The following is a 26053-nucleotide window of genomic DNA, read 5'->3' as shown; positions in this document are numbered from 1 at the left end:
TCAAAGCTATTATATTGATGCTCATCACACTTCAGACATACATCCTAATTCTAAGTCCTAATTGAGTCTACACCCATGGGTCCCAGAAGCTCACTTGTGACATGTCTTAATTCCAGGTCACTGGAACTCGATCTAGGCAGAAGGAGTCTGGTACGAGGGAACAACAGAGATGGGGGCCTCAGCCTCTCTGTCCAGGTCCTGTTATTCCTGTGTCTGCCCTACCCCCAGCCCATGAGAAGTCTGTGTTTTTAAATCCTAGTTCAGGTGCTTGCAACTGAGGTGAGATTTGGGGTGTACGCCCTGGATGTAGACTCTTATATCACATTAAGTCTACCTAAGTTCTGGAGTTCACATTACAGCCTGGGCCCAGTCTTTTATTCAACACACACATTAATAAATATAGGATTATTGACTGTTGATTATAATATTTCTGGTATTCAGATCAGGTTCAATCCCCAGTTTATTTATTTTTTTTTTTTTGAGAATTTTTTAATATTTATTTTTTAGTTTTCGGTGGACACAACATCTTTGTTGGTATGTGGTGCTGAGGATCGAACCCGGGCTGCACGCATGCCAGGCGAGCGCGCTACCGCTTGAGCCACATCCCCAGCCCCTCCCCAGTTTAATAATACAAAAAAATCAAACAAAATACACCTCACCACCAGACCTAAGTTTCTTACTGTTAGGGAAGGGAAAGGGAGAAAAGAAGAATGGAGCCTGGTGCGAAGGCTCACGCCTGTAATCCCAGTGGCTCAAAACACTGAGACAAGAGGATCACAGGTTTAAAGCCAGCCTTGGCAACTTAGTGAGGCCCTAAGCAATCCTAAGTGAGACCTTGTCTCTAAAAAAAAAAAAAAAAAAAAAGCTGGGGATGTGGCTCAATGTTGAAGCACCCTTGGGTTCAATCCCTGGTACCAAAAAAAACAAAAACAACAACAAAAAAAAAAACAAGAATGGACTTCATGGTATCAGAGATTATCATTGTGAACTCATGGTTTGGCTGGTTGGCTTTCTTTCTTCCTTCCTTTCTTTCTTTTCTCTTGCAATAACAGACTGTTTTATTTAACATTTCTTCCTCTTATCTGTTCTATGATGCCAGCACCCTAAAACTCATGTTCACATAAACTCACCTTCAGCAGCAGACAAGGCAAGAAGGGGAAGAAAAGTGCAATTTTGAAAGTAACAACACAGAACCAGAGTGGGAAACACAGACAGAAGGCAGTGGGTTCCTTGGCCACAGACCTTCAGCCTGCTCATTGTCTCTGAATAGGAAACATTTCTTTCTTTCTTTTTTTTTTTAGAGAGAATTTATTTATTTATTTATTTTAGTTCTCGGCGGACACAACATCTTTGTTGGTATGTGGTGCTGAGGATCGAACCGGGCCGCACGCATGCCAGGCGAGTGCGCTACCGCTTGAGCCACATCCCCAGCCCTGAATAGGAAACATTTCAAGAGCAGAAACTCCCAGGTGTTAAGAAACTGCCCAACTCTCTTGGAAGCATCTATCCTAGTGTCCTAATGAGTTTACTTAAGAAATTCCACACTGATTTACATCCCTGTCAATTGTCCATCTCCCTTTGAGCTTCAAAACCACAAAATACAAAAAGAGAAAAGCAGTAAGTTTCAAGCCAGCTGAAACCTTTTTCAGATGAACTAAAGTTCCTTCAAGTTCCTTCCTTGAAGTCACTTGGCCAAACATATGCACAGCTGGAGGCAACAGACTGTGCAAACAGATCTAGCTGGAAATATCTCAGGTACCCAGTGAGATCCAGTTATTTAAATCCAGCATCTGTGGGTTTAAAGTGATCATCTTCCACAGTAGAATAGTTGTGCCCCTTGTTCCTAAGAAAATCCACAACTTGGGGCTGGGGTTGTGGCTCAGCAGTAGAGTGCTCACCTAGCACGTGTGAGGCCCTGGGTTCGATTCTCAGCACCACATAAAATAAATAAACAAAAGTATTGTGTACAACTAAAAAATAAATATTAAAAAAAGAAAAGAAAATCCACAATTTGCTTGATTGAAGCTATAAGCATGTGTTGGAGCTGGGTCCCAAGATTCTGAAAGTTCAATCCTTCAGGTCTGGGCAAGCCTTAATCAAATTCAGCACCTGGTTTGGGGCCTTGGTGAGGCCATTTGTTAGCATGAAGCTATTTCCATGAAAGCTTCCTGCTTCCCCCATTCCTGGATTGCTGAATAGATGCTTTCCCTTCTGAGGACTGGCTCAGCACCATGTGCTTGTTGACTACCTCTAGGATATGTGTGTAAATTCATTCATATCCTCTAGGGGCATGATCTTAAAGGCCCAGGATCTTTTTGTTCTGAAAGGACCTCAGGTGGCCAGCTACTTTCACATATGTTTCTGGAGGAACTACAGTATTTTCACCACTGGTGTTATCTGTGTCCACCCACTGATGAACATCCATGGGTGCAGCTGTCATGCATCTATTTTGTAAACAGTATTGGTTGGAGCCTTCTCTGCATGTCTGATTATTCCCACAACAGTGATTTGAAATTTCCACATTCCCAATTTTGAACACTTCATCAACCAGAGTAGCAGCAAGCAGCTGAGATATGGTACAGGGTACAATATGCTGGGCTTGGGCTCTTATTTCACATATTGGTCGTGATTTCTTTGGGAAAGAAGTCCAGAAAAGTTCTGGGCCGGTAGGCTCACCGAACACCTCAAAACCCCGCTGCTGCCACAGCATTGTTTCTCCTTTTCTGTGGCGCCACAAACTCCTCTCCTTCCTTCCCTCCCTCCCTCCCTTTCCTTCTTTCTTTCTTTCTTTCTTTTTTTTTTTTTTAATTGCTGAGGATGGAACCCAGGACCTCATGCATGCCAGGCAAGTGCTCTACCACTGAACTACATCCCCAGTCCCATGATGGTTTTCAATACACAGAGAAAGATGTAGCAACACATGCATATGTACAAGTGCAAGTCATATTTTTTGGCGGTGGGAGGGAGCAGTACCAGGGATTGAACTCAGAGAAACTGAGCCACATCTCCAGCCCTATATTTTGTATTTTATTTAGAGACAGGTTGTTTAGCACCTCGATTTCTGCTGAGGCTGGCTTTGAACTTGCGATCCTCCTGTCTCAGCCTCCTGAGCCACTGGGATTACAAGCATGCGCACCCAGAACAAGTCATATTTATTTAATTTGCTTTTGTGTGTGCTTTAGACATTTGCCACACACATTTAGCTCATTACTCTTCCCTACTTCATAAGGGCAGGGATATAGAGTGGCCCCTCTGTTCTTTCCTCATCTCTTCTACCCAAATACAAAGCTCTGCATAAAAAAAAAAAAAAACATAATTTAAGCATCTGGAATTAAAAATAAGACTGAGAAAAAAACTAAACAAAAACAAGATTATTATTTGTTGTCGGGGACCAAGTGGCTCATCCCTCATTCCTCAGATATTCTTCACCTTTTGCTGGCCCTTAACACAGCTGCATCCTCCCTAGAAACAATCTAGCTCTATGTACCTTCCTTCCTTCTCTCTTTCCTCCCTCCCTCTTTTTCCTTCTCTTCGCCTTCCCTCTCCCCACCATCTTCCTCCTCCCACAAAGGCTTACTGAGCTCCCAGCGCTCTGCCAGACATTGACAATCCAGCAGTAAAACATATGCCAGGTACAAGTGCTACCTTCAGCAAGCAGATAATACAGTAGGCACCTTGGGTTGACTGGTCACTAAATAGCTCTGTGCTTCCTTCTCAATCTTCCAGCATCAAACTGCCCTTGGGGAAAGCACTATTCTGTCTCCCACTGGAGGAGAGGGCTGTTAAGTCCTCTGGTTGGGGATGTGACTCGGGTGGAGTGTTTGATTGGCATGTGTGAAGCCCTGGGTTCAATCCCCAGTACTGTGAAAAAAAAAAAAAAAAAGAAAGAAAAACACCTATTCCTTACTTCTAGAAAATTGATGAAAATGCACTGGCTCCCTTATCCTCAAGGGATGGGGAGAGGGGAGATATCATGATTTGCACTTTACAAAGAGTTGGGGAATTGCCTAAGATCACAGAGCCAGTTAGTGCCCAGCTAACAGGAAAAGAGTCTCTCAAGAGCTGGGAGGGATATTTTATTTTAAATTTATTCTTAAGTTTTATGTGGATACAACATCTTTATTTTACATTTACATGGTGCTGAGGATGGAACCCAGTGCCTCCTGCATGCTAGGCGAGCACTCTACCACTGAGCCAGCCCCCTGGGAGAGATATTAAAGGCCACTTTGCCTGACCAATTGTTTGCCTCTTCAGTTTTTTTCCCTGGGTCTCCTGATGCCTGGACCCATTTCCCAGACAAGAGACCAGGCTGGTGGCGGCCCTGCTCTAAAGATGATCATTCTGAGAACTGACTGCATTCCTCTCACATGGCCACCTCTTCTGTACTTTGCTTCCAGGATACTTTTGTCTCTTTACATTCATCAGCAGATGCAGCAGGGGATATGGAGCAATCAGGCAACTACTAACTGCTGGCTGCTAGAATAGTCTTGGGCCCCAAAAGGATAAGGAAGACATAATTCCATCCTTAAAAAGCTCATAATTCAAAAGGCTAAAGACACGTGCAGACAGCCCTATAGTGTGGGGTAAGGGCTTCTCACTGGAGAGAAACAATCGATTTCCATACTAGAGGCTTCTGCAATGCTCTCTTTCCCACAGGGAAGGTCTCAGGAAGGAAAGGACAAATTTGGAGGAAGAAGGGAAAAAAGCAACAAATTCAGGATTTTCTTTTCTTTCTTTTTTTTTCTTTTTCTTTTTTTTTTTTTTTTTTTTTGCAGGGGGTACCAGGGATTGAACTCAGGGGCACTCGACCACTGAGCCACATCCCCACCCTATTTTGTATTTTATTTAGAGACAGGTCTCACTGAGTTGCTTAGTGCCTTGCTTTTGCTGGGGCTGGCTTTGAACTCGAAATCCTCCTGTCTCAGCCTCCCGAGCTGCTGGGATTATGGGCATGTGCCACTGCACCCAGCTAAAAATTCAGGATTTTTAAGCCAGAATGGAGTGAGGTCCATTGGCAAGACATCAGGTGTGTCACAAAGGCCAGAAGCAGTTGAAGAAGGGAGAGGAAGACAGTCATGAGCAAGTAGAGAACTGCCCAGGTCAGGAATCCTGAATTTGTGCTGTACTAATTGGCCCAGGTATGGGATTTTCTTCATCCAGTTCTACATGGGTGGAAAGGTACAGAGTGAAAGCAGCCAGTGGTGGATCAAGAGAGGAGGAAATCAGGCGAGATAATGTGTGTTTAAGCATTATAAATGCTCCAAAAGAGGTGTGCTGAAGGTAAGATGTTATCACTGCCCTGTGGGTGGCAGGAATCAGATTGCTTAAGAAAAAAAGCACTTCCTGAGTGGCTCAGTTCTTCCAGTTTCACCCTGGGAACCCACATGCTGCTGAGGGGTGCTTTTCTTTTGGAAGGGCAAAGCAGGATTTGCATGTGCTGGGGAGGAGGTTTGAGATGCTTGGAATGAGAGGCTCCAGGCAGGGGAAAGAAGGACCTGAAGTCACAGGAGGTCAGAAAGTTGATGAGAAGTGTCCTGAGGAGGCCACAGCCAGGTTTGGGGACCAGGAATGGAATGGCAGTGGGGGAGAGTTATGGTTGAGTTTGGAGACGGGATATGAATGAGCATGGTGGTTTTCCCATAATAAATGATAGGGTGTCAAAAAACCAAAGGCCAAAAAACAAACAAACAACAACAACAACAAAAAACCCCAAAGGCCAAATATTGTCTCTGATATGCAGATGCTAACACACAAGCAGGGGGCAGGGAGGGAAGAATTTCTATTCACTGGATTAGACAAAGGAGAATGAATAGGAAAGAGAGCAGAATGATTCCAAGGTAACTTTCCTATATTCATCACATCATGTACAACCACAAAAACGAAAGTTATACACCATGTATGTATAGTATGTCAAAATACACTCTCATTTATATCTAAAAAGAACAAATAAAATAATTATTTAAAAAATAATAAAATCAAAGATGGGGTAGTATGACAGTTCCCAGGGTGTGGCCAGTCTGACAGTTGCTTGCTGTCGGGAGATGGGCTAAGAGGAAGGAAGATAGTGGCTTCCTCCATGGGCCCTGCACCTCTGTCCCTCTGCTTGCAGAGGGCCCCCATGGTGGGTAGATGGAGATTAGGACCAAAACAGGGAAAGGACATCTGCCTGGAGGGATGGCTGAGCACAGGCCTGTGACAGTGGTATGTAGAGACCCAGAGAGCCCCCAGCCTGGGGGTGCTGTAGAGGAAGAGCTCTTAACCCATACCTATGCCAAATGACTATGCAGGGCTTGGAGGTGCCTGTAGCCCCAGCTCCTGGAGTTAGGGCAGCCAGGACAATAGAGCAGGTCCCTGTCTCTTAAACAAACAAACTCAACCAAATGACATTGTCAGGGAAAATTCAGAATTCAGTTAAGACAAGAAGTAGCAGGAGTATTTTCGGGGAAGTAATTTAAAACTTTATATAGAGTTGCCTTTTCATGGAATAGACTTGAGATAGGAATTTGGGGATACAGAAAAGTCAGACTTTTTTAAATTTTAAGAGAAAGGCCCATGGACTGTTGCAACACCCAAGCAATCCAGCATGTTCCCTTCCCTGCAAAAAGTAACTTAAGGACAGGGAAAACTGACACATAATTGTGTAACTCCTCACCGGCTCCACCTCTAGTCCAGCCACTAGCAACTGTTCTATAAATATTAACACCCCACACCAAGCGGTTTCTGACTCTCCCTCTGGAGTTGGCCAGCATTCATCCTTGATTTACCCTAAAATCGTCTCACTCTGGAGATAGCCCACATTCTCACTTGAATGGGTCTCTGCTTTCCTAAATAAAACTTTATTGTCTCTGGCACATGCTAAAATTCTTTTCCTTCATGTAAGCCAAGAACTTCACTGGTCCTGAGTCAAGGTGACCTCTCTAGGAACTCCTTGGCTGTCCCATTGACACTCACACTCTCTCTCTCTCTTTTTTTTTTTTTTTTTTTTTTGCAGTACTTGGGATTGAACCCAGTAGTGTTTTACCATTGAACTACATCTCCAGCCTTTTTAATTTTTTATTTTGAAATAAGGTCTTGCTATGTCACTGAGGCTGACCTCCAACTTGTTATCCTCCTGTCTCAGCCTCCAAAGTTACTGGGATTACGGGTGTGCACTACTGTGCCTGCAGAATCTTCTCTTTTAGAACCAGAGTTACATTCTCCATGAAGAGCATGAAGCTTAAGTTTCAGGGCCTTTTCTTGCCTTGTGAGATCCTGTTCATCATTTTGGATCAAAAATATTAAAAATTACCCCCATGCTGATGATATAAGTTCAGGCCTCCTAAATTTAATTTGCCTCTACTTCAACTCTACAAGTTGGAGGCATGAGAGAACCTCATTATCCTAATTCACAACCAAGTCCCTACCCCTGAATTGTTAAACAATTAGCAGGAGAAATGGTAAGTATTCTACAGGGAAGTGAATTTTTTTTCCTCAACATTCTTTGGCCTACATGGTACCCGAAGGTGTATCACTGTGACCTTGTTGAGTACACAGTTACCCAATGTTCTTCAGCTCAGAGTAAAGGTGAGGTGGCACGCCGGCAGAATGCACGACAGTCACATGCTCATGTGTGCTCTTCCAAGAAAGTTAGGACCAGTCACCTCAGTGTGCTCATGAATTTCTGACAAACACTGGTATCTGAGCACAGAGGAGCTTTGAGCTTTGGAGGGTTGACACACCACTCGTTTCTCTTTCCTGAAATTTGTGAGCGTCCAGCCAGAAGTCTCTGGGACAGAATGTCCCCATCTCATGAATAGCTATTGTTCTCAAAAGAATTTGTATGTCAATTGTTTTCAACTGAAAGACATTTTCCCAGATAAACAAGGCTATGAGTAATCTTTATGATTCAGGACAGCCCCAAAGAACTTCTTGTGTGGCTAAAATCAAAGGCTGTACAAAGGGTAACAGAAGCCCCACCCTGTGTAAACTCCATCCTGTGATTAGAAAGGAGGGGTGTTCCCCAACCCTTGTCACCACAGCCTGGGGTAGAGGCCAGTGGATGGAAAGAGCTGGGTGTGGGGTGACCGGACCCTGGAGTCGTCCCAGAACCCCTTGAAGAATCTGGCTCCACATCCAGGCCCTGGGACAGACTTTCCGCTTCTTTGCCCATTGGAAGTTTCCTGAGGTCTTCGTCCCATAGACACATGGCACACAGATTGAGGGCTTAAGAAAAAAGAACCACATTTGAGAAAGATGGAATGCACATTTCCTAGTTTATGTCCCTCTCAGGAAAGAATAAGGTAGAAGTCAGGAAGAAGAATGGTGGATTTCTGGGTCTACAAAAGACCAAACAAATCCAGATGCTCAAGGCTAGATTCCTTGCATTTGTGATCATCTTCAGTCAAGACATGATTCTCAGCGTCTTACATGATTGAACACCCGGGAAATGTGAGGCAAGTTTAGAAAACAAGTTTTATTTAAAGAATAGTAACACAGACTTCTCCACAGAGAAGGGGGGGTCCAGAGATAGGTGCCTATGGGAGGGGGTGAATTTCATCCTTTTTTTTTTTTTAAACACAATGCCTTTATTTTTATGTGGTGCTGAGGATGGAACCTGGATCCTGCCTGTGCTAGGCGAGCACTCTACCGCTGAGCCACAATCCCAGCCCGAATCTCCTCCTTTTTACGGTTTTCAGGTTTTATATTCCTCCAGTCCCTTCCCTTAATCCCTTGGGAAAGGGGCAATTCAGGGGAAGCTGCCCAGCGAATGCTCATGAATAATTCCCTGCTGGGAGGGACAATCTCCCTGGAGGCAGGTGACTATTTGGTTAAGGGTTTGGGGAGGGGAAAGTGTTCTGAAGGTATTAACATTCCAATACCCGAGGAGCAGGTGTCTTTGGCCCTGAGCAAGCCGGGGGTGGGGGGTGGGGGAGGATGTGTCCTGAAGGTATTAACATTCCATTCCTCTTTGAATCAGCTTCCAAGTTCCCTACTCGACTGGATTTATCTATCTACACTAACTGCTGAACCTTTGTTCTTGCTTCATCATGAACTTGAACTTTTTAAAAAAATTCGTGTTTTCTGAGCTGGGGTGGAGAAAGCTCAGTGGTAGAGCACTTGCCCTGTATTCAACAGGCTCTGGTTTTCAGCACCAGCCCTGAAAACAAACAAAGAGAACAAAACAAAACAAATCATATTTTCTTTGATCTTGCCAAGATACAAGATCCATGTATCTAGACTAGCAATTTAATTTTTAACTCTTTGTGTGTGTGTGTGTGTGTGTGTGTGGTGTTGGAAATGGAACCCGGGGCCTCTGAATGCTAGGCAAGCAATCTACAGCTGAGCTACACCCCAAGCCTGGTATTTCAATTTTTAAAAGGCTTATATTGTGCAAAAGTCTTTCACATTCTTTATCTTATTGCAGGCAGAGACATTATTATCCCTGTTTTCCTGCTAAGATCTCCCACCCGAATCCTGGGATCACTTAGCTAATTGGTTGGGAAGCCAGGTGAGCACCAAATCCTGCACCCTCTCTGATGTTTGAGAGGTTGGTTAGTTCCCCATAGGAACGCAGGACTCTCAGGGTCCTGGAACAGAAATGAGCCTCCAGAGAATATCTGGTTTTCTCCCTGGTTTTAGACCCGACCAAATTATCCTAAACATTCAATACCTCTTATTTTCTTAAACTTCTCTAGGGAATGAAATCCATAACTCTCAGCTTGGTAACAAATAGCCACTCTCTGATTAGAAAGCCATTCTTTAGGTCTATCTTGGGTCTTTTTGTTTCAAAAAGGAGGAGAAGAACCAGAAGAAAGAGGAAAGAAAGAAGATTGGTAGAGAAAGTGTTTTTCACTACTTTGTTGGAGGAAAAAAAGCATTAAAGGGCTTAAAAAAAAAAAAAAAGGACAAGGAACTTGCCATTGGTTACTAGGTCAATTCACAACAGTCCACAGCAGAACTGACATAACCTCATGTAAGGATGGGATCATATGCATCTTCCAAAATTCTTTCTCATCTTCTGTGGCAGCTAAGCTTCACACAAACCCAGGGGGCGGGCTGAGCTGGCTTCAGTGCCAGGAGCTAATGAGCAAATGGAAGCCTGGGAATTTCCACCAATGCTCCCAGGCAAATCCACAGCTGAACCAGGGCTAGAATTCCAGTCTCCTCACCCAGGATTATAAAGTTAAATCTCTGTACCCATCAAAAACTCATGTTGACTTTAAGAGAGTAACAAGCTTTTTATTCTGGTGTGTTCTTAACTCAGTGCCCAAGCTGAGTTTCCAAGTTCAGGATTGCTAGAGGTAGCATGATCCCTGGGGACTTCCTTAAGAGAACACAAAGTCCTAGTTGGCTTCTGCCAGCTGGTTCTGGGGCAGAGTCCACAGAGCATCTGCAACTGTACAGTGGCTGGCTTTGCCCTGTTCAGGCCTGCTAGGGAACCAGCAACACTCAAGGCTTCCATTGAGATATTGTCCTTCAAGTCTGTCCAGATCCAGGAGCTATGCGATTTTCTAGAATTTGAGAGAGATGCTGCTTTTTGTTGCAGGGTCTATATGCATCTCTCCAGAAGAGCTGGAGGAGCAGATCAAAGAAGCAGGCCAAGTTTAGGACTTGGGGAGGCAAACCCCCAAATCATCCTCCTCATCTGATCATTTAATGCAGGCCCTGCTGACCTGGGTGAAGGAAGCTACTTCTACACATTTTGTCATGTAGGGGGATTTGGAAACACTCTTTCCTGATTTGGATCTGTCAGAATATGCTAATCGGGAACAGTTTACCATTTCCTTTCCTAGGTCCAACCATGAGTGTGAAAGACCCTCAGACCCTCAACTCCCCCATCCAAAAGAGAACTAGCGTCACACTGGCTGCAAAAGCAAGAGGCAAGTTTATTAATACACAGGCGCCTGCGGGTGCACAGCAAAACCTCAGCCGAAGCTTTGGTGAACTGGCACACCGGGCTTTGGGGTACAGATCTTTTATAGGGAAAAAGGAGTTGTTTCCCGCCTAGCACAGTGACAGGTGTCCCATTGGTCCCTTTGAATCCAACGTACAGGTCACTTAAAGGGTAAACTTGTTTTTCACTATGATAAACTTGTTTTTCACTATAGGTTCCCGAAAAACTCATAAATCTCACAGGTTTACATTTTGTTTCCTCCCTGTTCCCGCTCATCGTTCCCAGTTTGCTCAAGCATGTCCTGTGATGTGGGCAGGGTGCCCTTTCTCAACTGGTTATGTGGTGAGCTCACCCTGTTTACTGCATACTTTCTACTTTTCATAATCGGGCCTTAGGTTATGGGGCTGGGGTCCTTCAAGTGTATAGACCTTATTGACTTACTCTGGATCTCCATCCTCCGACCTCTAACAGCCTGAGGCCCTGGCCGCACTTTCTCTGGTAACCCAACTCTCTCTGCAAACAGCGCCCCTACATCTCAGGAGGCTTGGTGAATTCGGGTATAGTAACCTGCCAGCAATCTTCAAACCTAGATTCTGATCATAAACACTCAAGGCATTTTTTTTTCTTTTGTGCTGGGGAAGCAAGACAAGCACTACACCAACTAAACTATATCCCCAGCACCACTCAAGGCATTTTTACTTATCTGTTTATTTTTTTTGCATGGTGTGAGGATCTAATCCAGGACCTCCTGCATGCCAGGCAAGCTCCCAGACCTTTTCCTAGATGCCCTGAGTCAGAATTTCTATGACTGAGCCCCATAAGTCTGAATTCTTATATTTTTTTTATTGGTTGTTCACAACATTACAAAGCTCTTGACATATCATATTTCATACATTAGAATCAAGTGGGTTATGAACTCCCATTTTTACCCCAAATACAGATTGCAGAATCACATCAGTTACACATCACATTTTTACATACTGCCATATTAGTGACTGTTGTATTCTGCTACCTTTCCTATCCTCTACTATCCCCCCTCCCCTCCCCTCCCATCTTCTCTCTCTACCCCATCTACTGTAATTCATTTCCCTCCATGTTTGTTATCCCATTCCCCTCATAACCTCTTATATGTAATTTTGTATAACAATGAGGGTCTCCCTCCATTTCCATGCAATTTCCCTTTTTTTTCTCCCTTTCCCTCCCACCTCATGTCTCTGTTTAATGTTAATCTTTTCTTCCTGCTCTTCCTCCCTGTTCTGTTCTTAGTTGCTCTCATTATATCAAAGAAGACATTTGGTATTTGTTTTTTAGGGTTTGGCTAGCTTCACTAAGCATAATCTGCTCTATTGCCATCCATTTCCCTGCAAATTCCGTGATTTTGTCATTTTTTAGTGCTGCGTAATACTCCATGGTGTATAAATGCCACATTTTTTTTATCCATTCATCTATTGAAGGGCATCTGGGTTGATTCCACAGTCTAGCTATTGTGAATTGTGCTGCTATGAACATCGATGTGGCAGTATCCCTGTAGTGTGCTCTTTTAAGGTCTTCAGGAAATAGTCCGAGAAGGGCAATAGCTGGGTCAAATGGTGGTTCCATTCCCAGCTTTCCCAGGAATCTCCATACTGCTTTCCAAATTGGCCGCACCCGTTTGCAGTCCCACCAGCAATGTACCATTGTTGTTTGACTTCATCATGGCTGCCAATCTTACTGGGGTGAGATGGTATCTTAGGGTGGTTTTGATTTGCATTTCTCTGACTGCTAGAGATGGTGAGCATTTTTTCATGTACTTGTTGATTGATTGTATATCCTCCTCTGTGAAGTGTTTGTTCATGTCCTTGGCCCATTTGTTGATTGGGTTATTTGTTTTCTTATTGTCTAATTTTTTGAGTTCTTTGTATACTCTGGATATTAGAGCTCTATCTGAAGTGTGAGGAGTAAAAATTTGTTCCCAGGATGTAGGCTCCCTATTTACCTCTCTTATTGTTTCTCTTGCTGAGAAAAAACTTTTCAGTTTAAGAAAGTCCCATTTGTTGATTCTTGTTATTAACTCTTGTGCTATGGGTGTCCTATTAAGGAATTTTGAGCCCGACCCCACAATATGTAGATCGGAGCCAACTTTTTCTTCTCAGATGGAGAGTCTCTGATTTGATATCTAGCTCCTTGATCCACTTTGAGTTGACTTTTGTGCATGGCAAGAGAAAGGGATTCTACAAGAAATGCCATTGGGATTTTGATTGGCATTGCATTAAACCTATAGAGAACTTTTGGTAATATCGCCATTTTGATGATGTTAGTTCTGCCTATCCATGAACAGGGTATATTTTTCCATCTTCTAAGATCTTCTTCTATTTCTCTCTTTAGGGTTCTGTAGTTTTCATTGTATAGGTCTTTCACCTCTTTTGTTAGGTTGATTCCCAAGTATTTTATTTTTTTTGAGGATATTGTGAATGGAGTGTTTTTCCTCATTTCCGTTTCAGAAGTTTTGTCGCTGATATACAGAAATGCCTTTGATTTATGTGTGTTGATTTTATATCCTGCCACTTTGCTGAATTCATTTATTAGTTCTAGTAGTTTTTTTGTAGACCCTTTTGGGTCTTCTAGGTATAGAATCATGTCATCCGCAAATAGTGATAATTTAAGTTCTTCTTTTCCTATTTTTATGCCTTTAATTTCTTTCGTCTGTCTAATTGCTCTGGCCAGTGTTTCAAGAACTATATTGAGTAGAAGTGGTGATAGGGGGCATCCCGGTCTTGTTCCAGATTTTAGAGGGAATGCCTTCAATTTTTCTCCATTCAGAATGATGCTAGCCTGAGGCTTAGCATAGATAGCTTTTACAATGTCAAGGTAAGTTCCTGTTATCCCTAGTTTTTCTAATGTTTTGAACATAAAGGGATGCTGTACTTTGTCAAATGCTTTCTCTGCATCTATCGAGATGATCATATGGTTCTTATCTTTAAGTCTATTGATGTGGTGAATAACATTTATTGATTTCCGTATATTGAACCATCCTTGCATCCCAGGGATGAATCCTACTTGATCATGGTGCACAATTTTTTTGATGCGCCTTTGTATCCGATTCGCCAGAATTTTATTGAGGATTTTTGCATCTAGGTTCATCAGAGATATTGGTCTGTAGTTTTCTTTCTTTGAGGTGTCTTTGTCTGGTTTCGGAATCAGGGTGATGTTGGCCTCATAGAATGAATTTGGTAGAGCTCCCTCTTTTTCTATTTCCTGAAATAATTTGAAAAGTATTGGTATTAATTCTTCCTTAAAGGTTTTGTAAAACTCCGCTGTGTACCCATCTGGTCCTGGGCTTTTCTTGGTTGGTAGTCTTTTGATTGCTTCTTCTATTTCATCCATTGATATTGGTCTGTTTAAATTGTGTGTATCCTCCTGACTCAGTCTGGGCAAATCATATGACCTAAGAAATTTATCAATGTCTTCACTATCTTCTATTTTATTGGAATATAGGTTTTCAAAGTAATTTCTAATTGTCTTCTGTATTTCTGTAGCATCTGTTGTGATATTCCCTTTTTCATCTCGTATGTTAGTAATTTGAGTTCTCTCTCCTCTTCGTTAGCATGGCTAAAGGTCTGTCGATCTTGTTTATTTTTTCAAAGAACCAACTTTTTGTTTTGTTAATTTTTTCAATAGTTTCTTTTGTTTCAATTTCATTGATTTCTGCTCTGATTTTAATTAATTCTTGCCTTCTGCTACATTTGCTGTTGTTTTGCTCTTCCTTTTCTAGGGCTTTGAGATGAAGTGTGAGCTCATTTATTTGTTGGTTTTTCCTTTTTTTGAGGAATGACCTCCAGGCGATGAATTTCCCTCTTAAAACTGCTTTCATTGTGTCCCATAGATTCCGATATGTTGTGTCTGTATTTTCATTTATCTCTAAGAATTTTTTGATTTCCTCCTTTATGTCTTCTGTAACCCATTGATCATTCAGTAACGTATTGTTCATTGTCCATGTGATGTAGGATTTTTCCTTCCTTCTTTTATCACTGATTTCCAGTTTCATTCCATTATGATCTGATAAAGTGCATGGTATTATCTCCACCCCTTTATATTTACTGAGGGTTGCCCTATGGCATAATATATGGTCTATTTTTGAGAAGGATCCATGTGCTGCTGAGAAAAAAGTATATCCATTTGATGATGGTTGATATATTCTATATATGTCAGTTAAGTCTAGGTTATTGATTGTGATATTGAGGTCAATAGTTTCTTTATTCAACTTTTGTTTGGAGGATCTGTCCAATGGTGAGAGAGGTGTGTTGGAGTCACCCATGATTATTGTGTTGTGGTCTATTTGATTCTTGAACTTGAGGAGAGTTTGTTTTATGAACGTCGCAGCGCCATTATTTGGTGCATAAATATTGATAATTGTTATGTCTTGTTGGTGAATGGTTCCTTTTAACAGTATATAATGTCCTTCCTTATCCCTTTTGATTAACTTAGTCTTGAAGTCGATTTTATTCGATATGAGAATGGCCACCCCTGCTTGCTTACGAGGACCGCGTGCGTGGTATATTTTTTCCCAACCTTTTACCTTGAGCCTGTGTATGTCTTTTCCAATCAGATGTGTCTCCTGGAGGCAGCATATTGTTGGATTTGTTTTTTTAATCCATGTTACCAGCCTATGTCGCTTTATTGGAGAGTTTAAGCCATTGACGTTTAGAGTTACTATTGATATATGGTTTGTACTTCCTGCCATGTTTGATTATTTATATCTTTTTTTTCCCCTAATTTAGTTTGTTTCTCCATGATTAGCTTTCCCCCCGTCTTCTGTCTTTACCGAGGCACTTCCTGCTGATGGTTTTGGTTATTGTTTTTCATTTCTTCCTCGTGTAGAGTTTTGCTCAAGACGCTTTGCAATGCTGGTTTTCTGGCTACAAATTCTTTTAGCTTTTGTTTATCATGAAAGATTTTTATTTCGTTGTCGTATCTGAAGCTTAATTTTGCTGGATACAGAATTCTTGGTTGGCATCCATTGTCTTTCAGTGTTTGAAATATGTTGTTCCAGGATCTTCTCGCTTTCAGCGTCTGTGATGAAAAATCCGTTGTTCACCTTATTGGTTTACCCTTAAATGTAATCTGCCTCTTTTCTCTTGTAGCTTTTAATATTTTCTCTTTGTTCTGTATATTGGATATCTTCATAACAATGTGTCTTGGCGTTGGTCTACTGTGATTTTGTGTGCTCGGTGTCCTGTATGCATCTACAATTTGTATATCTGTTTCCTTTTTTATTTCTGGAAAGTTTTCTGTAATTATTTCATTCAGCAGGTTACTCATTCCCTTGGTATGAATCTCTGTGCCTTCCTCTATCCCTATGACTCGTAAGTTTGGTTTTTTTAAGTTATCCCAAATCTCCTGGATGTTTTTCTCGTGATTTTTTACCAGCCTATCTGAGTTGGCTAGACTCTTTTCAAGATGATATATTTTGTCTTCATTATCTGACGTTCTGGCTTCTACTTGCTCCACTCTGTTAGTGATACTCTCGATTGAGTTTTTAATTTGGTTTATCGTTTCCTTCATTTCTAGAATTATTGTTTGATTTTTTTTATAATCTCTATCTCCTGATAAACATGCTTAACTTCTTCTTTTATCTGTTTATGTAATTCATTTTCTTTTTTTTTTATATTTTATTTTTAGTTCTCGGTGGACACAACATCTTTGTTTGTATGTGGTGCTGAGGATCGAACCCGGGCCGCACGCATGCCAGGTGAGCGCGCTACCACTTGAGCCACATCCCCAGCCCCTGTAATTCATTTTCAATGTGATCTTTAAGGTTCCTTTCCATCTGTCTAAGGTGTTCCTTGAGTTCTTTATATGGCCATTTTTCTGATGACTCCAGGTCCTCCTGAATATTTAGGCTGTCCTTCATTGTTTGTACTCCTTTTCTTCCTTGCTTTTTTATGCTCATGATACTTCTTGTTCTGTTTAACTGCTGAGTTACTGTTTACTCTTATAAATTTATTTGATGCTTGGGAGGAGAGATATTAGAAGGGAAGGGAAGAAGTCACTAAAGAGAGTGAGTGTAGGCAGGTAGAATTCAAGAAAGGGGAAATAAGAAAATTGAAAAGAAATGAAAAGACAAAAGAAAAAAGTGAAAAGAAAGAAAGAAAAAACGAAAAAATAAAAATTTAAAACCAAAAAAAAAATTATAATGATAATAAACAAATGGAAATTAAAGTTTAAAAAATAATAGTAATAATAATAGAATAAAAAGAATTAAAAAATTGAAACCATTAATAAGAAAGTTGAAGAACAACAACAACATCAACAACAAAAAGTGAAAATAAAATTAAAAAGATATATACCAATAATAATCATTAAAAAAAAAATAATAATAAATGCAGTCATAGAGCTCAGTTAACTTCTCTTCCAGTAGGTGTAGCTATGCCCACTGGGCCAGGCTTCTCTTCTTGATGGGTGGGAGCCAATCACTGTGCCTCAGCTCTTCTTCCCAGACTGTGCGGGTCTCCAATCCTGAGTGCCTAGGGCCTTCTCTTGTGGTTCCTCAAGCCAGGCCCCGCTCACCTGTGACGCTCACCACAATACTGGCTACATGCCGGGTCTGCTGCTCCTGGGAGCCCTGTTTCCATGGATGCCTGGGCACACCCTTTCTGTTTGCCTCCCTCAGACCCTAAGTTTGTAGGGCTTGGGGCTGAGGACCCCCAGCGAATTTGTTTGCCCTCAGGTAGCAACTCCCCTGGTAGCTGGTGCAAGGGACCTCTGTTGTCAGCAGAGGGATACCCTGGGTCTGACTATTGTGCTCAGTTGGCTTTTACCTCTGTGAGATCAGGTGGGCCGACTAGTTATTTCAGCAGGATCATTAGTGCTGAGTCATGAGAAGCAGGCGAACCAGAACTAGAATGCAGCCCAATCCGGGCTCGGTGTGTTCTGAGAGGGGCAGACTGTTCGCCCGGGATCCCCTTCAGCTCAACAGTGCCTAGTGGTCCTGAGCGAACAGTATTTTGACAGTTTACTTCTCCCTATGCTCTCGCAGCTGAAGGGGTTAGAGACTTGATCTCTCCGCGTCCACCGCCATGTTGGATCACTTAGATTTTAAATTGTCACTCATCTTATCAGCTGTTCAATTTAACTCAGCAGCTCACTCGCGCAGTGAAGAGTCTGCTCTATGGTGCTCCGCGGGAAGCGGCGGCGGCCCAGCTGTGGCCTTCAGGACCCCCGGGGAGGGGGGTGCGGGCTGGGGGAGGGGAGGCAGCGCCTCGGGGCCTGCGCGGGCCGGGTACTGGACACTCGGGAGAGTGGGCGGGGTGGGAGAAAGAAATTGAGATCTAGATTTAGTGACCGAGAAAAGTGAAAGAAAGCGAAAGGGAGAAGCAAAGCGAAAGGCGGAGAGGAGAAGAAGGGGCCGAGGGAGCCGGGCAGCTTGGGGGCTGCAGCCTTACTGCTCGCGCTGAAGTCGTGATGGACTCACTCCACCTAGGCCCCTTTCTTGACACGGTGCTGAGTCTTTGTCGACAGATCTCCTTTAATGATCTTTACTTCATCTTTTAAGACGCGACAACATACGCTGCGGGCGCGGCGGCGCGGAGCACGGAGCGGCTTACTCACTTCCCGCCACCATCTTCCCCCTGAATTCTTATTTTTTTAAAATAATCTTCAACTTTAAGGGGGCTGGGGATATAGGGATATAGTTCAATTGGTAGAGTGCTTGCCTTGCATGCACAAGGCCTTGGTTCAATCCCCAGTGCCACACACACACACACACACACACACACACACACACACACATCAACTTTTTATATATGTATCTATATATTTTAGTTGTTGATAGAACTTTATTTTTATTTATTTATATGTGGTGCTGAAAATCAAACCCAGTGCCTCGCACATGCTAAGGTAAGCACTCCAGCACTGAACTACAACCCCAACCCCAAGTCTGAATTCTTAAATCTCCATTTTGATTTGTTTGTCATTGGTTTGGTTTGGTGGTACTGGAGATCCACCTCAGACCCTTGCACCTGCTGGGCAAGCAATCTGTTGCTGAGTTATACTCTCAGCCGCCCCCACCCCCACCCCGTGATTTTAATTCAGCCAGATCAAGGGTAAACATTTAGCAACTGGGGCTCAGGGCTGGTCTTAGGGCCAATGAATTCCTGCAATCCACTCTGCTCAGTTTATTTCAAGCTTCCTCTCCCATAACATGTGAGCAACTCGCCTTGACCTAGGCTCATTTCTCTCATTTGAAGAACTGGGATAAGGAGTCCAGGACACCTTCCTTCCACCTCTCTCCTTTGACACCTTTATCCCTTCCTGACCCCTGCACTGAGCACCATGTGACAACTCTTGAGTTAGGCAGACACTGAACTATTTTTCCTACTTTTATGCTCCAGTGGCCATATCTGGGAAGAGGAGCAAGATAAGCCCTGCTTGCTCACTGGGAAGTACAAATAATTGCCTCCACTTCCTACCTCCTGGCACCTCCTGTCCCCTTCTGGCCCTCATTGCACCCAACATGAGACATCTGTGCCTGCCTGGACACTGACCCACTAGCACGCAATGTGCCACGGCCATACTGAGTTTGGGGACAGGGCTTTCAGTGGCTGAAAATATGTGTATGATGGTATTTTAGTTGGTCCCCTTTTCTTGTGATAAAAATTATGTATTTATCATGATGGAGACTTAAGTCCCAGCATGGAGACTAAGAGGCCAGAAGAGCAAATTAGAAAAGGGAGTTCAGAAGCTCAGTTTGTGGCTCTATCAGCTTAATAGCAGACACATTGGAGCACTGAGCACTTCTGCTTTTTTGTCTTGCTTTGTTTTAGGGCTGCAGATGGAGCCCAGGGCCCCATGCAAGCTAGGCCAGCAGTCTACCACTTAGCCATACCCCAACCAGCACTTCTTTTTTTCTTTCCCCCCACATTTTTTGCACTTCCGAATTTTAGGTCTAAATCATTCTTTTTCAAAACCTCAGACTTAGAACACCCTAGAAAGGCAATGGAAAGATGGCTTCCCTCTGTGTAAACCTGGGGGAAGCTGCCCAGAGAACACCCTTGGCTCTCTTGTAAAATGATCCCACTGTGAGGCAGATTTCCATTTCATGCCTAAAGGGAGTTAACTATTTACTGTTTTATGAGTTATCTATTGTCTTAGGCATGTAACCTTCCAAACTCAGTCTCCCACCAGTTTCTCTTTGCTTTAAAATGTATCTCAATATATTTAGTTATTTTTTTTATTGCTTATGTCATTAGCCCTCTATGTTTTGTTGTTGACTTTCAGTTGGTAGTCCACAATTGCTTCAGCCAGATGCTTTATCAAGTGAAATTCCTCTATTATTCTTCCCATTCAAAATTCCTGGTGGTGCCAGGTGAGGGGGTGCATGTGGATACCTGTAATCCCAGCTTCTTGGGAGTCAAGAGAATCACAAGTTTGAGGATGACCTGGGAAACTTAGAGAGACCCTCTCAAGACAAAAATATAAAGGGCTGGGGATATAGCTCAGTGGAAGGACACTTGCTTAGCATCCACAAGGCCCTGGTTTCAATCTCTAGTACTACAGAAGGGAAAAAATTCCTGGTGGCAAGATAGGGCTGATCATTAATCATATCGTGAGACTTAGCTGTAAACGAGTATCTCTTACTTCAGATAACTACATTGTTTCTTTCTTTTTTTTTTTTTTGGAATCAGGGATTGAACCCAGGGGTGCTTAACCACTGACCCACATCCCCACATCCCACATCCCTACATCCCACATCCCTACATCCCACATCCCACATCCCCAATCCTTTTATTTTGAGGCAGGGTCTTGTGGAGTTGCTTAGGGTCTAGCTAAGTTGCTGAGGTAGGCTTTGAATTTGTGATCCTCTTGCTTCCCAAGTCACTGTATTACAGGCATGTGCCACCATGCCTGGCTACATTTTGTGTGTGTGTGTGTGTGTGTGTGTGTGGTGAGGAGGTGGGGAGTACCAACATAACACCCCACTACCACAAATTATGTAGTCAGGTTTCCCACTTTTGGGGAAATTACAGGAGTCAGCACATCCAGAGTACAATGGATAGGTCTCACTCTGGAAATACCACCTTCCTAATCATGGGATCTCGTCTGCCAGGGAAGTATCACCACGTTCTCTAATTACCCAGAAATCCACTGAAGAGCCAGTATCAAGTGCTGTGTGAGGCCTAGGACATTACTTAATCTCTCTGAGTCTTAGTTTCCCCATCTGAAATAAGTGGATAATAATGCCTAGGTATTGAGAGAAGTACATATATATGTATGTAAAGCAGTTAGCACACAGTAAGTACTAGATAAATGGTAGCTATAATTTACGCACTTTTTTAATGATAACCTTCAAGTAAAAATATCCAGCTGCTTGGAAGTGAGAGAGGAGCATAAACATAGCCATGACTAAGCATGTGCTTAATACACAGATGTTTCTCAGGGCTGTGCTCCATTGTGATCTTGGTGTTAGCCAAACAGGATGAAGTGATCCCCTCTGACTGCATTACTCTCCACACTCAATCTTTAAAAAATAAGTAAAAATAATGTTGACCTAATTCTTATCCAGTCCATCCAAGTGAAAAATCTAGAACTCAACTTCACTGAGGTCCCCACTTTGTCTTCTGCCATCAATTCACAAGGCCCCACTGACCAAGTTTTGCACTAGGGTGTGCAACCCAGACTTCTGGCTGGAATGATGAGACAGTGACCCCATGTGGCTAAATAAAGAACTGCAGACTAGACTAGTCCGCACAAGTGGAAAGTCCCATACGTTTGGACCCAGGCTGGGTGGGTCCAGAGAATGTTCTTGTTCATAGTCTTTGTCACATAAGCAGTTAGTTTGATTCCTCAGGCATAGTGGTGCACGCCTAAATTTCCAGTGACTGGGGAGGCTCAAGCAGGAGGATTATGCGTTCAAAGCCAGCCTCAGCAATTAATGAGACCCTAAGCAACTCAGTGAGACCCTGTCTCAAAAATAAAAAAAATGGCTCCATGGCTCAATGGTTAAGCACCCCTGGGTTCAGTCTCCCCTACAACACACACAACAACAACAACAAAACCCCATTTTTCAAGTTAGAAAATAAAATGAGGAAAGAAATAACAGCAAACAAGTATGAGTGAAATTATTTCCTACTTTACAAATGTATCTTTCTTGTCCACCAACTAAGATTCAAGGGCTAGATGGACTGTACTCTCAAATAAAAAAGAACAAACGAAAGCTAGCTAGAGGGCATAAGTGAGTTTTCAAATGCTTGCTCTGTTTCTCCTCAAGAGCTGTGGAATATTCACAGAAAAATCTTTGCAATGCTTACCCATCTCAGATATTTTTTTCTCCGCTCCCCACCCCCGGCCTCCACACTGGGGATTGAACCCAGGGGAACTTAACCACTAAGCCGCATCCCCAGCCCTTTTTATTTTTTGTTTTGATTCAGGGTCTTGCTAAGTTGCTTAGGGACTCGCTAAATTGCTGAGGCTGTCTTTGAACTTGTGATCCTCCTGCCTGAGCCCCCTGAGTCACTGGGATTACAGGTATGAGCAACCATGCCCAGCAGATATTTCTTTTTGGTGGACTCAGATCTTGAAATACTAAGAAAAGTACGAGAAACCAGTGAATACTGTAGAGTTGTGCTGTCAAAGGGAAAATGTTTTAAATCATTAATGAGAATGGTCCTTTGAATAGGGCACAGTATTCATCTATCTATAGAATTAATCCCATTCACAAAGTTTTCTAGGGAACAGGGCCTTCACACTAGTGGACTTGGATTTTCTAATCTTAATTTTTTGGTACCAAGGTTATTGAACCCAGGGGTGTTTAACCACTGGGCACATCCTTAGCCCTTTCTATTTTTCATTTTGAGACAGGATCTCGCTAAATTGCTTAGGGCCTGGTTAAGTTTGCTGAGGCTGGCTTTGAACTTTCAATCCTCCTTCCTGAGTCTCCCAAGCCTCTGAAATTACAGGCCTGCCCCACCATGCCTAGCTTTCCAATTCTTTTAAAAAGTCCCAGGACTTCTCCTATAATTAGGCACTTTCACAAACAAAGGACCCCTCAGTAAACATTATGAGAAATTCCATAGTAAATACTTAGGAGTCTCTAGGACTTGAAGCCAGAGTGTTTAACCACTGAGCCACATTCCCAGCCCATTTTGTATTTTATTTTGAGATAAAATACTGAGTGGTTAAGTTCCCTGGGTTCAATCCCCAGTGTGGAGGCCGGAGGTGGGGAGCAGAGAAAAAAATATCTGAGATGGGTAAGCATTGCAAAGATTTTTCTGTGAATATTCCACAGCTCTTGGGGAGAAACAGAGCAAGCTTTTTGAAAACTCGCTTATGCCCTCTAGCTAGCTTTCTTTTGTTCTTTTTTATTTGGGAGTACAGTCCATCTAGCCCTTGAATCTAAAGTGCTTAGGGCCCTGCTGAATTGCTGAGGCTGGCCTTGAACTTTCGATCCTCCTGTCTCAGCCTCCTTAGTTCCTGGAATAACAGGCTTACATTACCCACTCCTGGCCACTCCTGACAAAGTCTTAAATTCCTCTGCTCCTTTGATTTGAACTGCTAAAAAAGTTATGGGATGGTGGAAAGAGCTCTGGGCCAGCAACCTCTCCCTGGAAATTTGGAATAGGAATCAGGAGAGATTCAGAGTCACATGCTATAACTGGGAATGTAGTCTGTTAACTCAGAGGCTGTCAGTTACCATGTTTCCCACCATGGGGGACAGAGGAAGCTGATCCACAGAGAAAGTAAGATGGAGATGGCGATGAAGAAAGACTTGACCTCAGAGAAGAGAGAAGAGGAAGGGAGGAAAATTTAGAGGTGTCCAGTTCAGCTCCTGAAGACTCCAGAGTCTATGAGGCTCTCAGGAACGCTTAGACCACCTCCTTCTGATCTGGCTCAAATTGATTTATTACAAACTACACAGTTGCCTGGATAGTTATTCTCATTGTACTTCAATTTCCTCATCTATTCAGTGAGAATCATCTTTTATTCATTCAGCAAGTATTTTTTGGGTGCTTTCTATGTACTAGACACTATTTTAGGTTCTAGGAGAAGATGCAGGGAACATAAGGAATTTAAAAAATTCCTTTATGAAACTCAGCTTCTAAAAAGGTCCTGGAAATAAAGTAAATATATAGAAGACATAACTTTCCAATCAGGTACCAACCAAAGAGCTAGTGGACACAACTAACAACCTAAGTGCCAAAACTTAGAGAACATATACTACAAAGCCAAGGCCACTTAGAACAATATATATTCCTTTTGACTTTAAACTAATATTAAAGGAGACTGGGATGTGACTCCATGGTAGATTGCTTGCCTGGCCATGTGAAACCCTGGGTTTGATCCCCAGTGCTAGAGAAAAAAAAAATCTGGTGAAAAGGGTCCATCCTTTCTTTCTTTTTTGATACTGGCTATTTAACCCTATGGTGCGCAGCTACCACTGAGCTACATCCCCAGCCAAAATTTTTTTTTTTTTTTGTACCAGGGATTGAACTCAGGGAACTTGACCAATGAGCCACATACCCAACCCTATTGTGTATTTTATTTGGAGACAGGGTCTCATTGAGTTGCTTAGCGCTTCACTTTCGCTGAGACTGGTTTTGAACTCTTGATTCTCCTGTCTCAGCTCCCGAGCTGCTGGGATTACAGGTGTGCGCCACTGCCCCCGGCTCCCAGCCATTTTTATGTTTTATTTTGAGACAGGGTCTTACGAAGTTGCTGAAGCTGGCCTCATAATTGTGATCCTCCTGCATCAGCCTCCTAAGTATCTAGGATTACAGGCGCTTCCTTTCTTAGTATCTTTTCTTTGATATCTTTTCTTGTTGCTTCTGCTGAAAGTCCCTGCAGACACTCTGACAGCCACCTTTCCTTCCATAACTAAGCAAATCCTTTTTCCCTCAGGGATATGAGTTCTTTAGTTTCCTGCTTGCTTTGACTGTGAGCAGATATCAATCTATTTTCAATTATCTGGGAAGTAGTAGATAATATACATAGGTGACACATGAAATTTGGAGATCTTTTTTAACCACCCCTCCTCCTATGGGGTTATTTATCAAAACTAATTGGGAAGCCTCAGTGAGCTGATTTGGCTCTATCTTCCCATGCTGCCTCTGGTGAAGTCGCTAATGAACTCAGTGAAGAGCAAAAGGCAAGCAGCAGGAGGCAGACAGAAAAGGACATGACAAGTCTACCTGATAAGCGCCCAACCCTGGAACAATCTAGAAAGTGCACTGGTAGGACTACCCATATTCCCTAGGTCAAGTCAGGAATCAGAGTATCCTTTACTTTTCCTTTTAGGATATCCACAGTGCAGAAATTCTTGTATAATAAAGAACTAACAACACTTTGCAACAATGGCTCACGTGTCCCCCTCAGCCCCACAACGTTCCTTCTATAGAAATGAAGCTTTTTGGGGCTGGGGTTGTAGCTCAGCGGTAGAGTGCTCACCTAGCACGTGCAAGGCCCTGGGTTCCATCCTCAGCACCCCATAAAAATAAATAAATAAAACAAAGGCATTGTGTCCAGCTACACCTAAAAAATAAATATTAAAAAAAAAAAAGAAATGAAGCTTTTCATCATCAGGTAATCGGAGGACAGGGGTTTCCAATCAAAACAATCCATATTCATCAGCTTCTCAGCCAGAAGTGATGAGTTCTTTTTAATTTTTTACATAGACCAGGCCTCCTGTGCCTCTCCACCCCCCCACCAAAATTAATTTTGAAAAAATCATTTCTATGCATATGGGTATGCATGAGTATACAAGCACATCTTTGCATGCACAAACACACACATGCACACACATATACTCTTAAGATTCTGCAAAACACACATGCTAGTATCAGCAGTGTCTGGCAATGTATTGGAGCCTGCTTTAAGATGGAAACATCTATTTGTTTCCAGCCTCTTGAGATGGTGTGGCTTTCTGCCCAAGGAAACAGGCTTCTTTCCTGATAAGCTACTGCAGCTCATCTGTAAGCTGTCTATCTCAAGGAGCAATCTTTAAGCACAGGATGTCTCGCCAGCTCCTAAAACTCCAGGAGATGACAGAGTTAAATAAGATGCTGATGATTAAAGAGAGGAAGTAGCCAGAATTTCAAAGGCAATAACCAATTTGGGGTTCAATGCAAGTAGCAACTTTTGTTTCTCACCTCAAAGAAGGGAGGGTGGAAGAAAACTAAATGAGCTCTCCAAAGTAGGCCTTGGAATCCA

At 42.7% G+C, this 26053-nt stretch overlaps 1 long non-coding RNA gene and 1 pseudogene across 3 annotated transcripts in view; one reads left to right on the top strand and one right to left on the bottom strand.

The window, feature by feature from the left end:
• LOC308658987 overlaps window positions 1–26053 on the top strand; it is a 60296-nt gene that overhangs the window by 31948 nt on the left and 2295 nt on the right. The window lies entirely within an intron of this gene.
• LOC308659021 (replication protein A 32 kDa subunit-like) lies at window positions 1985–2710 on the bottom strand (annotated as a pseudogene). The gene has a single exon. The product of its transcript is annotated as a replication protein A 32 kDa subunit-like (transcript).

This window comes from Spermophilus citellus (genome assembly GCF_964194105.1).
Source record: "Spermophilus citellus genome assembly, chromosome: 10".
NCBI lineage: Eukaryota > Metazoa > Chordata > Mammalia > Rodentia > Sciuridae > Spermophilus > Spermophilus citellus.
This window is presented reverse-complemented; position numbering and strand designations above follow the sequence as displayed.